Source organism: Tamandua tetradactyla, chromosome 15 (genome assembly GCF_023851605.1).
Source record: "Tamandua tetradactyla isolate mTamTet1 chromosome 15, mTamTet1.pri, whole genome shotgun sequence".
NCBI classification, from domain to species: Eukaryota; Metazoa; Chordata; class Mammalia; order Pilosa; family Myrmecophagidae; genus Tamandua; species Tamandua tetradactyla.
The window spans coordinates 64,187,769-64,199,699 of NC_135341.1; positions in this window are offsets into that span (position 1 = coordinate 64,187,769).

Below are 11,931 nucleotides of genomic sequence, written 5' to 3' on the forward strand. Positions count from 1 at the left end.
TCTGATCAGTTAAACAGAAGCTGTGCTAGAGGACTAGAACAATTTAAACTGAGTGCCAAAGAACAGATAGAGAACAAAGCCAACCAACCAGAAAACCATAGGTAAAAGATTGAAAATGACCTCCAGAATAAAGTAATTGAGGAAATCAAATGCCTAGACACCAGCAAAAAAATAAGAAATCATATAGGAAAATCAAAGATATGGTCCAGTCAAAGGAACAAACCAACATTTCAAATGAGATAAATGAGTTGAAACAATTAATTTAAGCTGTTTGAACAGACATGCAAAATCTCATCAAATATCAAATCAATGAGTTGAGGAAAGATATTGCAAAAGAATTGAAGGATATAAAGAAGACATTGGACAAAAAAAAAGAACTTGAAAGTTTGAAAAAACACATCACAGAACTTATTTATGGGGATGGAAAGCACAATAGAAGAGATCAGAAAAAAATAAAAACAGTGGAGACCTATAACGGCACATTTGAAGAATCAGAAGAAAGGATTGGTGAACTAGAAGACAGAACATCTGAATTCCTATATACAAAAGAACGGATAAGGAAAAGAATGAGAAAATATGGGTTGGGTCTTAGAGAATTGAATGACAAAATGAAACACATGAGTATATGTGCTACGGTGTCCCAATGAAGAAGAGAAGGGAAAAGGGACAGAAAGACTAATGGGGGCAGTAATCACTGATAATTTTCCATCTCCTATGAAAGACAAAAAATTACAGGTCCAAGAAGGGCAGTGTACCCCAAAAAGAATAGTTCCAAATAGACATATTCCAAGCTTCAAGCCAATTACTAATCAGGTTGTAAAACGTCAAAGACAAAGAGGAAATTCAGAAAACAGCAAAATAAAAGCAATCCACCACATGCAACAGATGTCAGATAAGACTGTATGTGGATTTCTCAGCAGAAACCATGGAGGTGAGAAGGCAGTGGTATGATATACTTAAAATTCTGTAAGAGAAAAACTGCCAACCAAGATTCATATAACCAGCAAAACTGTCCTTCAAAAATGAGGAGGAGTTTAAAATATTTTCAGACAGTCACTGAGTTAGAGACTGAGAGACCAACTCTACAAGAAATACCAAAAGGAAAACTAGAGGCAGATAGGAAAAGACAGGAGAGAGAGAAGTCTGGAGAACAGTGTGGAAAGGAAAACTATCAGTAAAGGTAAAAAGAGGAAAAAATATAAGATATGACATATAAAATTTGAAAAATAAAATGGTAAAAGAAAGTACTGCCTTTGCAATAATGACATTAAATGTTAATGGGTTAAACTCCCCAATCAAAAACACAGGCTGACAGAATGGATTGAAAAACAGGGTCCATCTTTGTACTATCCATAAGAGACTCACTTTAGACCCCACGGTGAAAAACAAGTTGAAAGTGAAAGGCTGGAAAAAGATATTTCATGCAAACAACAACCAGAAAAGACCAAGGATAGCTATACTAATATCTGACAAATTAGACTTTAAATGTAAAACCATTAAAAGAGACAAAGAAGGACACTATGTATTAATAAAAAGAACAAAGGAAACAGTCACAAATATTTATGCACCAAGTCAGAGTGCCCCAAAATACAGGAAGTGAACACTGACAGCACTGAAGGGAGAAGTAGACAGCTCTACACTAATATTCAGAGACTTTCATCAATGGATAGAATCTAGACAGAGGATCAATAAGAAACAGAGATTTTTAATAGAATGATAACTGAACTAGACTTAACAGATATTTACAGAACATTACACCCCACAACAACAGAATACATATTTTTCTCAAGTGTTCATAGATCATTCTCAAGGATAGACCATATGTTGAGTTACAAAGCAAGTCTTAATAAATTTTATCTTTTTTTTTTTTTTTTTACATGGGCAGGCACCAGGAATCGAACCCAGGTCCTCTGGCATGGCAGGCAAGCATTCTTGCCTGCTGAGCCACCGTGGCCTGCCCTCTCAATAAATTTTAAAAGACTAAAGGTATACAAAGTACTTTCTCAGATCATAATGGAATGAATTTGGAAATCAATAACAGGCAGAAGGTCAGAAAGTTCACAAATATATGTAGTCTTAAGAACACTCTTAAACAACCAGTGGGTCAAGGAAGAAGTTACAAGAAAAATCAGTAAATATCTTGAGGCAAATGAAAATGAAAATACAGCATATCAAAACTTATGGGATACAGCAAAGACAGTGGTGAGAGGGAAATTTATTGCACTAAATGCCTCCAATAAAAAAGAAGAAAGAGCAAAAGTCAAGGAATTAGCTTTTCACCCAGAGGAATTAGAGAAAGAACAGTATACTAACCACAATGCAAACAAAAGGAGAGAAATATCAAAGAACAGCATACAAATAAATGAAATTGAGAATATGAAAATAATGGAGAAAATCAACAAAACCGGAAGTTGATTATTTGAGACAATCAATAAAATTGATGGACCTCTAGCTAGGTTGACAAAAAAAAATGAGAAAGGATGCAAATAAATAAAATCAGACATGGGAGAGGAAACATAACCACTGGCCCTGCAGAAATAAAGGAGGTAACGAGAGAATATTATGAGTGATGATATGCTAAGAAACTAGACAACATAGATGAAATGGACAACTTACTAGAAAAGCATGAACAACCAGCATTGACTCGAGAAGAGACAACTTCAACAAACCAATCACAGATAAAGAGATTGAATCAGTCTTCAAGGGGCTCCAAAAAAATAAAAGTCCAGGACCAGATGGCTTCACACATAAATTCTACCAAGTGTTCAAGAACAAATTAGTACCAATCCTGCTCAAACTCTTCAAAAAAAATTGAAGAGGAGGGAAAGCTACCTAACTCATTCTAATGAAGCCAACATCACCCTAATATTGAAGCCAGGCAAAGATGCTACTTGAAATTACAGACCAATCTCTTTAATGAATTAGATGAAAATGCTCAACAAAATACTTGCAAATCGAATCCAGCAGCATATAAAAGAATCATACACCTTGACCAAATAGTATTTATTCCAGGTATGCAAGGCTGGTTCAACATAAGAAAATCAATTAATGTAATATACCACATCAATAAATCAAAGTAGAAAAACACATGATCATCTCAATTGAGCAGAAAGGCCCTTAACAAAATTCAACATCCTTTCTTGATGAAAACACTTCAAAGGATAGGAATAAAAGGGAACTTCCTCAACACAATAAAGGGAATATGTGAAAAATTCACAGCCAATATCATACTTGATGGAGAAAGACTGAAAGCATTACCTCTAAAATCAGAGACAAGACAAGGACACACCCTGTCACCACTGTTATTTGACATTGTGCTAAAAGCTCTAGTCAGAGCAATTAGACAAGAAAAAGAAGTAAAAAGCACTCAAATGGGAAAGAAAGAAGTAAAACTCTCACTGTTTGCAAATGACTTGATACTATATGTCAAAAATCCTGAAAAATCTACAGCAAAGTTACCAAAGCTAATAAATTAGTACAGCAGAGTTGCAGGGTACAAGATCAACACCCAAAAATGAATAGTATTTCTATACACTGTTAATGAGCAATCTGAGGGGGAAATCAAGAAAAAAAATCCTATTTAAAATAGCAACCAAGAGAATCAAGCATTTAGGAATAAATTTAACTAAGAACATAAAAGAACTATACATAGAAAACTACAAAAAATTGCTAGAAGAAATCATGGAAAAACCTAAATAAATGCAAGGGCATACCATGTTCATGGATTGGAAGACTAAATATGGTTAAGGTGTCAATTCTACCCAAACTTATTTATAGGTTCAATGTAATACCAACTGAATCCCAACAATGTACTTTGCAAAAAACAGAAAAACACCAATAACCAAATTTATTTGGAAAAGAGCTCCCCCAAATAACTAAAATTATCTTGAGAAAGAAAAATGAAGTGGGAGGTCTCACACTACCTGACTTTAAGGCATATTGCAAAGCTACAGTGGTCAAAACAACATGGTATGGCATAAAGATACTAACCAATGAAATTGAATTGAGTGTTCAGAAATAGATCCTCTCAACTATTGGCAATTGATCTTTGATGAGGTAGTCAGGCCAACCCAACTGGGAAAGAGCAGCCTCTTCAATAAATAGTGTTTGGGGAACTGGATATCTATATACAAAAGAATAAAAAAAGACCCATATCTCACACCCTATACAACAAAGATCAAAGACCTAAACATTAGAACTAAGACCATAAAACTTTTAGAAGAAAATGTAGGTCAATATCTTATAAATCTTGTCATAGGAGGTAGTTTCTTAGACCTTACACCAAAAGCACAAGCAATAAGAAAAGAAATAAACAGGACCTCCTCAAAATCAAACACTTTTGTGCTTCAAAGAACTTTGAAAAGAAAGTAAAAAGTCATCCTACACAACAGGAGACAATATTTGGAAATCACATATCAGATAAGTGTTTAATATCCAGAATACATAAAGAGATTCTACAATTCAACATCAAAAAGACAAAACAACCCAATAAAAAATGGACAAAAGACATGAAAAAAACATTTTTCAGAAGAGGAAATACAAATGGCTAAATGCATATGAAAAGAAGCTCTACTTCACAGACTATTAGGGAAATGCAAATCAAAACCACAATGAGATATCATCTCACAACCACTAGAATTGCCATTATCAAAAAAAAAAAAAAGACAGAAAATGACAAGTGCTGGAGAGGTTGTGGAGAAAGAGCCACAATGATTCAGTGTTGGTGGGAATGTAGAATGGTACAACCACTCCAGAAGGTAGTTTCATAGTTCCTCAAGAAGCTAAGTATTGAACTGCCATATGATCCAGCAATTCCATTACCAGGTATATATTCAGAGGAACTGAAGGCAAGGACCCAAACTGACATTTGCATGCCAATGTTTATAGCAGCATTATTCATAATTGTCAAGAGATGGAAACAGCCCAAATGTCCATCAATGGATGAGCGCCTAAACAAGACATAATATGATGGAATATCATGCAGCTGTAAGAGAGCATAAAGTCATGACGCTTATAATAATGTGGATGAACCTTGAGGACATGCTCAGTGAACAAAAGGACAGATTCTGTATAGTCTCACTCATATGAACTAGCATTAATGAGTGAACTCTGAGAGTTAAAATTAAGGATACAAGTTATCAGGAAATAGAAAGAGCGTAGAGATTGGGCATTCAGTGCTGAGGGCATACGGAATGTGCAACAGAACTGACTGTAAAAATTCAGATACAGACAGCCCAAAAGTATCTGATGGTAGCACAATAATATAAGTACACTGAATGAAGTGGAATGTGAGTATAGTTAAGGAAGAAAGGCTGGAGGCATGTATACACCAGAAGGAAAGATAAAGGACAAAGACTGGGAAGGCACAACTTAGGAATCCCTAGCATGGACAATGATGGTAATTAAATGTACAAATATAAGAATTTTTTGCATGAGGGAGAACAAATAAATTCAACATTTCAAGATGTTGAAAATGGGATGGTATACAGGAAAAAATACAATCAATGCAAGGTAGTTTCTATAGTCAACAGTAACATTCTGATTTGTTCCCATTGAAAGTAGCAAAGGCAATATGCCAAAATTAAATGTCAATAAGCAGGAGATATGGAGGAGTGGTATTGGATTCTTTGCAGAAGAAAAGAAAATGTCCTCATATAGAAGGTGGTGGCATAGGCATGGCTATTTGATTATATGGGAACCACTGATGTTTTTATTTAGGTTGGAGTGTATGATGTGCGAATAAAACTGTTCAAAAATGAAAAGAGACTTCCGGAGAAGATGGCGGCTTAGTAAGACGCGCGGGTATTAGTTCCTCCTCCAGAAAAGCAACTAAAGAAACAGAAACAATACGAAACAGCTCCCGGAGCCACGACAGAGACCAAAAAGACAGCGTACCCCATTCTGGAACGGCTGAACGGGCAGGGAAAATCCGCTGCGGTAAGATACCCGAGGGGCGTGCGTTTTCCCCGCCGGGGCAGCTGGCGACTGGGGTCCCCTCCACACACGTGGCTCCCCGGTCTGACTGGGAACGTTGGAAAGCGGGGCCCTCCCATCACGCTTGGCGTCTAGGGCCAGCTGGGCAATTTGGACCGGCACTCCCCCAAGCCGCGGCAGCCAGCGACGCCCGCCTCCACGCGCGGTTTCCCGGGCCGACTGCCGTGCAGACAGACGAGCGCCACGAGTGCCACCTACTGGGCAGGAAAAGAAAAACAGAGCCCAGAGATTTCACAGAAAAACCTTTCAACCAGCTGGGTCCCACACCCAGGGAAATCTGATCAAATGCCCAGACACCAGCAGAAAATAATGGATGACGCTCGGAAAATTGAAGATATGGCCCAGTCAAAGGAACAAACCAATAGTTCAAATGAGATACAGGAGCTGAGACAACTAATGCTGAATATACGAACAGAAATGGAAAAACTCTTCAAAAACCAAATCAATAAATTGAGGGAGGACATGAAGAAGACATGGGCTGAACAAAAAGAAGAAATAGAAAATCTGAAAAAACAAATCACAGAACTTATGGGAGTGAAGGACAAAGAAGAAAAAATGGAAAAAACAATGGATACCTACCATGGTAGATCTAAAGAGACAGAAACTACAATTAGTGAACTGGAGGATGGAACATCTGAATTCCAAAAAGAAACAGAAACTATAGGGAAAAGAATGGAAAAACTTGAGCAGGGAATCAGGGAACTGAATGACAATATGAAGCGCACAAATATACGTGTTGTGGGTGTCCCAGAAAGAGAAGAGAAGGGAAAAGGAGGAGAAAAACTAATGGAAGAAATTATCACTGAAAATTTCCCAACTCTTATGAAAGACCTAAATTTACAGATCCAAGAAGTGCAGCATACCCCAAAGAGAATAGACCCAAATAGGCGTTCTCCAAGACACTTACTAGTTAGAATGTCAGAGGTCAAAGAGAAAGAGAGGATCTTGAAAGCAGCAAGAGAAAAACAATCTGTCACATACAAGGGAAACCCAATAAGACTATGTGTAGATTTCTCAGCAGAAACCATGGAAGCTAAAAGACAGTGGGATGAGATATTTAAATTATTAAAAGAGAAAAACTGCCAACCAAGACTTCTATATCCAGCAAAATTGTCCTTCAAAAATGAAGGAGAAATTAAAACATTTATAGACAAAAAGTCTCTGAGAGAATTTGTGACCAAGAGACCAGCTCTGCAAGAAATACTAAAGGGAGCACTAGAGTCAGATACGAAAAGACAGAAGAGAAAGGTATGGAGTAAAGTGTAGAAAGAAGGAAAATCAGTTATGATATATATAATACAAAAGCCAAAATGGTAGAGGAAAATAATATCCAAACAGTAATAACACTAAAAGTTAATGGACTGAATTTCCTAATCAAAAGACATAGAATGGCAGAATGGATTATGACCCAGCAATACCACTGCTAGGTATCTACTCAAAGGACTCAAGGGCAAAGACACAGATGGACATTTGCACACCAGTGTTTATAGCAGCATTATCTACAATTGCAAAGAGATGGAAACAGCCAAAATGTCCATCAACAGACGAGTGGCTAAACAAACTGTGGCGTATACCTACAATGGAATATTATGCAGCTTTAAGACAGACTAAACTTATGAAGCATGTAATAACATGGATGGACCTAGAGAACATTATGCTGAGTGAGTCTAGCCAAAAACTAAAGGATAAATACTGTATGGTCCCACTGATGTGAACCGACATTTGAGAATCAGCTTGGAATATATCATTGGTAACAGAGACCAGCAGGAGTTAGAAACAGGGTAAGATAATGGGTAATTGGAGCTGAAGGGATACAGACTGTGCAACAGGACTAGATACAAAAACTCAAAAATGGACAGCACAATAATACCTAAGTGTAATGTAACTATGTTGGAACACTGAATGAAGCTGCACCTGAAATTTAGTTTTTTGTTTGTTAAAAAAAAAAATGAAAAGAGAGATACAAATGCTGGAGGAAATGTGGAGAAAAAGATGTGCCAATTCACTGTTAGTTGGGAAGCAGAGTGATGCAGCCCTTCCAAAAGTCAGTGTGTTGGCTCCATAGGAGGCTAGGGTTGTGGTTGCCATATGATCCTGCAATCCCTTTGCCAGATATATACCTGGAGGAACTGAGAGTGGGGACACAAATGGACATTTGCACACTGGTGTCTATGGCAGCAATGCTCTAGATTCCAATGGCTGGAGCTAGCCTAAGGGTATATCAACTGAGGAATGGAAGGGGAAACTGTGGTGTATACATACAATGGACTACTGAGCAGCTGCAAGAAGAAATAAAGTTGTTGCGGCATGCAACTAGATGAATGAAACTTGAGGACAGTATGTTGAATGAAATCTCAGAAACCAAAAGACAAATATTATCATGCATCACTCCTATGGACTATCTATAATATAACTCAGAGAACTGAAGTCAAGAGCATGGGTTAAAAAGTTGGGGCCTATTGTAAAGGGTCCTAGATTGTAAGCTTTTATAGAAGTCACATCTATTCTGAAGTTGTAACTGTTTTTTCTAAATTCTGCAATGCTGAATTATTTATGTATAATCCTGTCATTCCCTGGAACTTCAGGTATTTGAATGACACCTGAGACTCACAGAACCCTGAAGTTTTGAAAGTCAGCATTACCCAATATAGCAACTGTTTTAAAAGTTCCATACAGTAAATATTGAAAAAGTGTTCAGACATCAAGTAGAGATATGAATAAGATAAATCAGAATACATGGTAAAGGATGATACGGTCTATATTTTAAAACTTCAATTTCTGTATGAGACCAAAGGAAGAACTGTTTATTTTGTGCAAAATTTATATTTTGGGTAGTGCATTATTTAACTTGTATGGTCAGTTTATTTGAACACAGGGAGTGAGATCTTGTATAGGTTAATGTAATGTCCTGACATACCCCAGAATAATTAAGGCAGAGAATAAAAAAGTATTTGCAAACTCCCCTTAGGTTAATGGGGAGAAAGATGAAAATGTCAAACTTCCCCATCTAGGAAATTCCTGATACTGTCTCAAGCAGTAAGGACAACCAATTCAATAAACTGAGCCCTTGTTATTGGGGCCCACCCCTATGAAATTTATTCCTGCAAAGGATAGGCTAAGCCTACTTAAAATTATGTCTAAAAGTCACCCCCAGAGAATCTCTTCTGTTGCTCAGATGTGGCCCCTCTAAGCCAACTCAGCAGGTAAACTCACTGCCCTCTCCCTCCACACGTGGCACATGACTCCCAGGGGTGTAAATTTTCCTGGCAATGTGGGACATGATTCCTGGGGATGAGCCAGGACCTGGCATCATGGAATTACGAATGCCTTCTTGACCAAAGGGGTAAAGAGAGAAATGAGACAATATAAAGTTTCAGTGGCTGAGAGATTTCAAGAGTGTTAAGAGGTTATCCTGGAAGTTATCCTCATATATTACGTAGATATACCTTTTTGGTTTATGAGGTATTGGAGTGGCTGGAGGAAAGTATCAGGAACTGTTGAACTGTATTCCAGTAAACTTGATTCTTGAAGACAATTGTATAGTTTTTACAATGTGACCATGTTATTGTGAAAACGTTGTGTTTGATGCTCCGTTTACCCAAGGTATGGACAAATGAGTAAAAAAATAAGGAAAATAAATAATAGGGGGTGGGGGGTAAGGAGTTTAAAAATTGGATAGATTACAATACTAGTGGTCAATGACAGGTTAGGGGTATGAAATGTAAAGGTTTTTTCTTTTTTTCCTTTTATTTCTTTTTCTGGCATCATGCAAATGTCCTAAAAATGATCATGATATACAACTGTGTGATGATATTGTGAGCTATTGATTATATACTTTGGGTAAACTGTATGATGCGTGATGATATCTCAATAAAAATTTTTAAAAAGTTTTAAAAAGTTAAAGGAGGGCGGGCCACGGTGGCTCAGCAGGCAAGAATGCTCGCCTGCCATGCCAGAGGACCGGGGTTCGGTTCCCTGTGCCTGCCCATGTGAAAAAAAAAGAGTTAAAGGAGCTTCCTTTCTGTAGGACTTCTTAGAGCTTGTATCATACCAATGTACAATATGAAGGGGAATCTGTTTTGCTGGATCCCTAGTGGAAAGGACCATGAACTCTTTGTTCTTAGAAGGCCTAGTCCTACTAATCTTATAACTATTCCCAAATTACAATATGTTGGCTCCCTGGGCTGCCTCGCATATCCAGACGAGGCACTAAAATCCTTCATCAAACCCCTTGCCCTGATTTTTGTTTAGAAAATAAAGGTCAGTATAGCTGTCCAAAAATGTACCAAAAATAAATAAATAAGTAAAATAAAATCAACCCGTTTGCCTGATGCTTTATTCACTTTGTTTAAGAAGGCAGAAAACTACGAAGCGTGGTTTTTAAAGATTTCCATTTTTAAAAATGTATGCAACCACGGTTCAGTAGTACAATGTTTGCCTTCCATATGGGAGACCCAGGCTCGATTCCCGGACCAAGCACCCACCCCCTCAAAAAAATGTATACAACCTTAAAATTGAAAGCATTAAAAGGGTTAAATTTCCATCACCTGCAAAACTAATGTTAATGGAATTCTTATTCCCCATATAACACTGGAAGATATAAGCATTGTCAGAATCTTAATCCATTTTTTAAGAACACCTGAACTGACAGATAATCTGGGAAAAACTATGAAAGAATCAAAACTCTAAACATCCTTGATCATGGCAAATTAAAACTGAAGAATGTACAATTTTGAATTTTTCTTGGTTTCAAATTTCAGTGATCTTTGAGTGAATTATCATTCATTTCAGATGCTTAAACTATTTGTTGCGCTCCTACTATGTGCCAGGCATATAAAGACAAATAAATCTTAGGGAAAAAGAATTTAGCTCCCCAAATCCCACAGAGATTTGAATCCAGGCTAGGATTGCTAGACTTAGCGATTAAAAACACAGGATGCCTATTTAAATTTGAATTTCAGATAACAAAAGAAAAAGAATTCAAGTATAAGTATGTTCCAAGTACTTTATGGAGTATTTATACTAAAACTTACTTGTTATTTATGTGAAATATATCCTGTGTTTTCTCTAGCAACCCTAATCCAGGTCCTTTTTTGTCTGCAAGAAAAAAGGCTTTCACCAGAGAACATCTTTAAAGCAAATAGTGAAAGAAACAATTAAAAAGTATGCTTTCCTTGTTTTGTTGACTTTTTCTACTTGTTTCATTTCCAGAGAACAGAAATAGCTCTTTCTAACTAACCTTTACTCAGATAATCTCCCTAGTCATATGTCCTTACAGCACACTATACTTTCCATCAAGGTTCTCTCGTATTAGTTTAGGGTGAGAGCTAATCTACCCCAACCACTGGGCAGGTAGGGGGCCACCGGCAAGACCATCCTCAATGCATAACTTCCATCTCAAGGCTCAAGATTTCTGCTCAAAATGCTACCATTTACCAGCCAGAGTAGAAAGTGGGGGGGCAGAATCTCAAGGGCAACCTGCTTTCATATTAAGGGCAGGATGTGTAAACTGAGTGGGTGACTTCCATTAACTTCAACTGGATCACATGACTGGTCCTAACTGGAAGGGACACTGGGAAATGTATTTTCTAGCCGCATGCCCGGTTACTTCTCCAGGAGACATAGTTACTAAAATGAAGAGGAGAGTGGATGGGGAGGGGGCAGTTAGACGTCTCTGCCACAATTTATCACAATGGTAATTAGGCAATTATTTGTGTAATTATTCATTTAATGGCTCCTCCTTCCCCATTCGACTGTAAGCTCTATGAGGGCAGGGTATCTAGTACACCACTCTCTCGGCAGGGTTTAAGACAGTGTCTAGAAATGCTCCATAAACGTTTGTGGAAAAAAGGAAAGGATTGAGGATGAAGGGGAATTACTTGTTCAAGGTCTTTGCCCTCCTGCATCCTTGCTTGCTCCAACAGGGAGCTCTGTGAG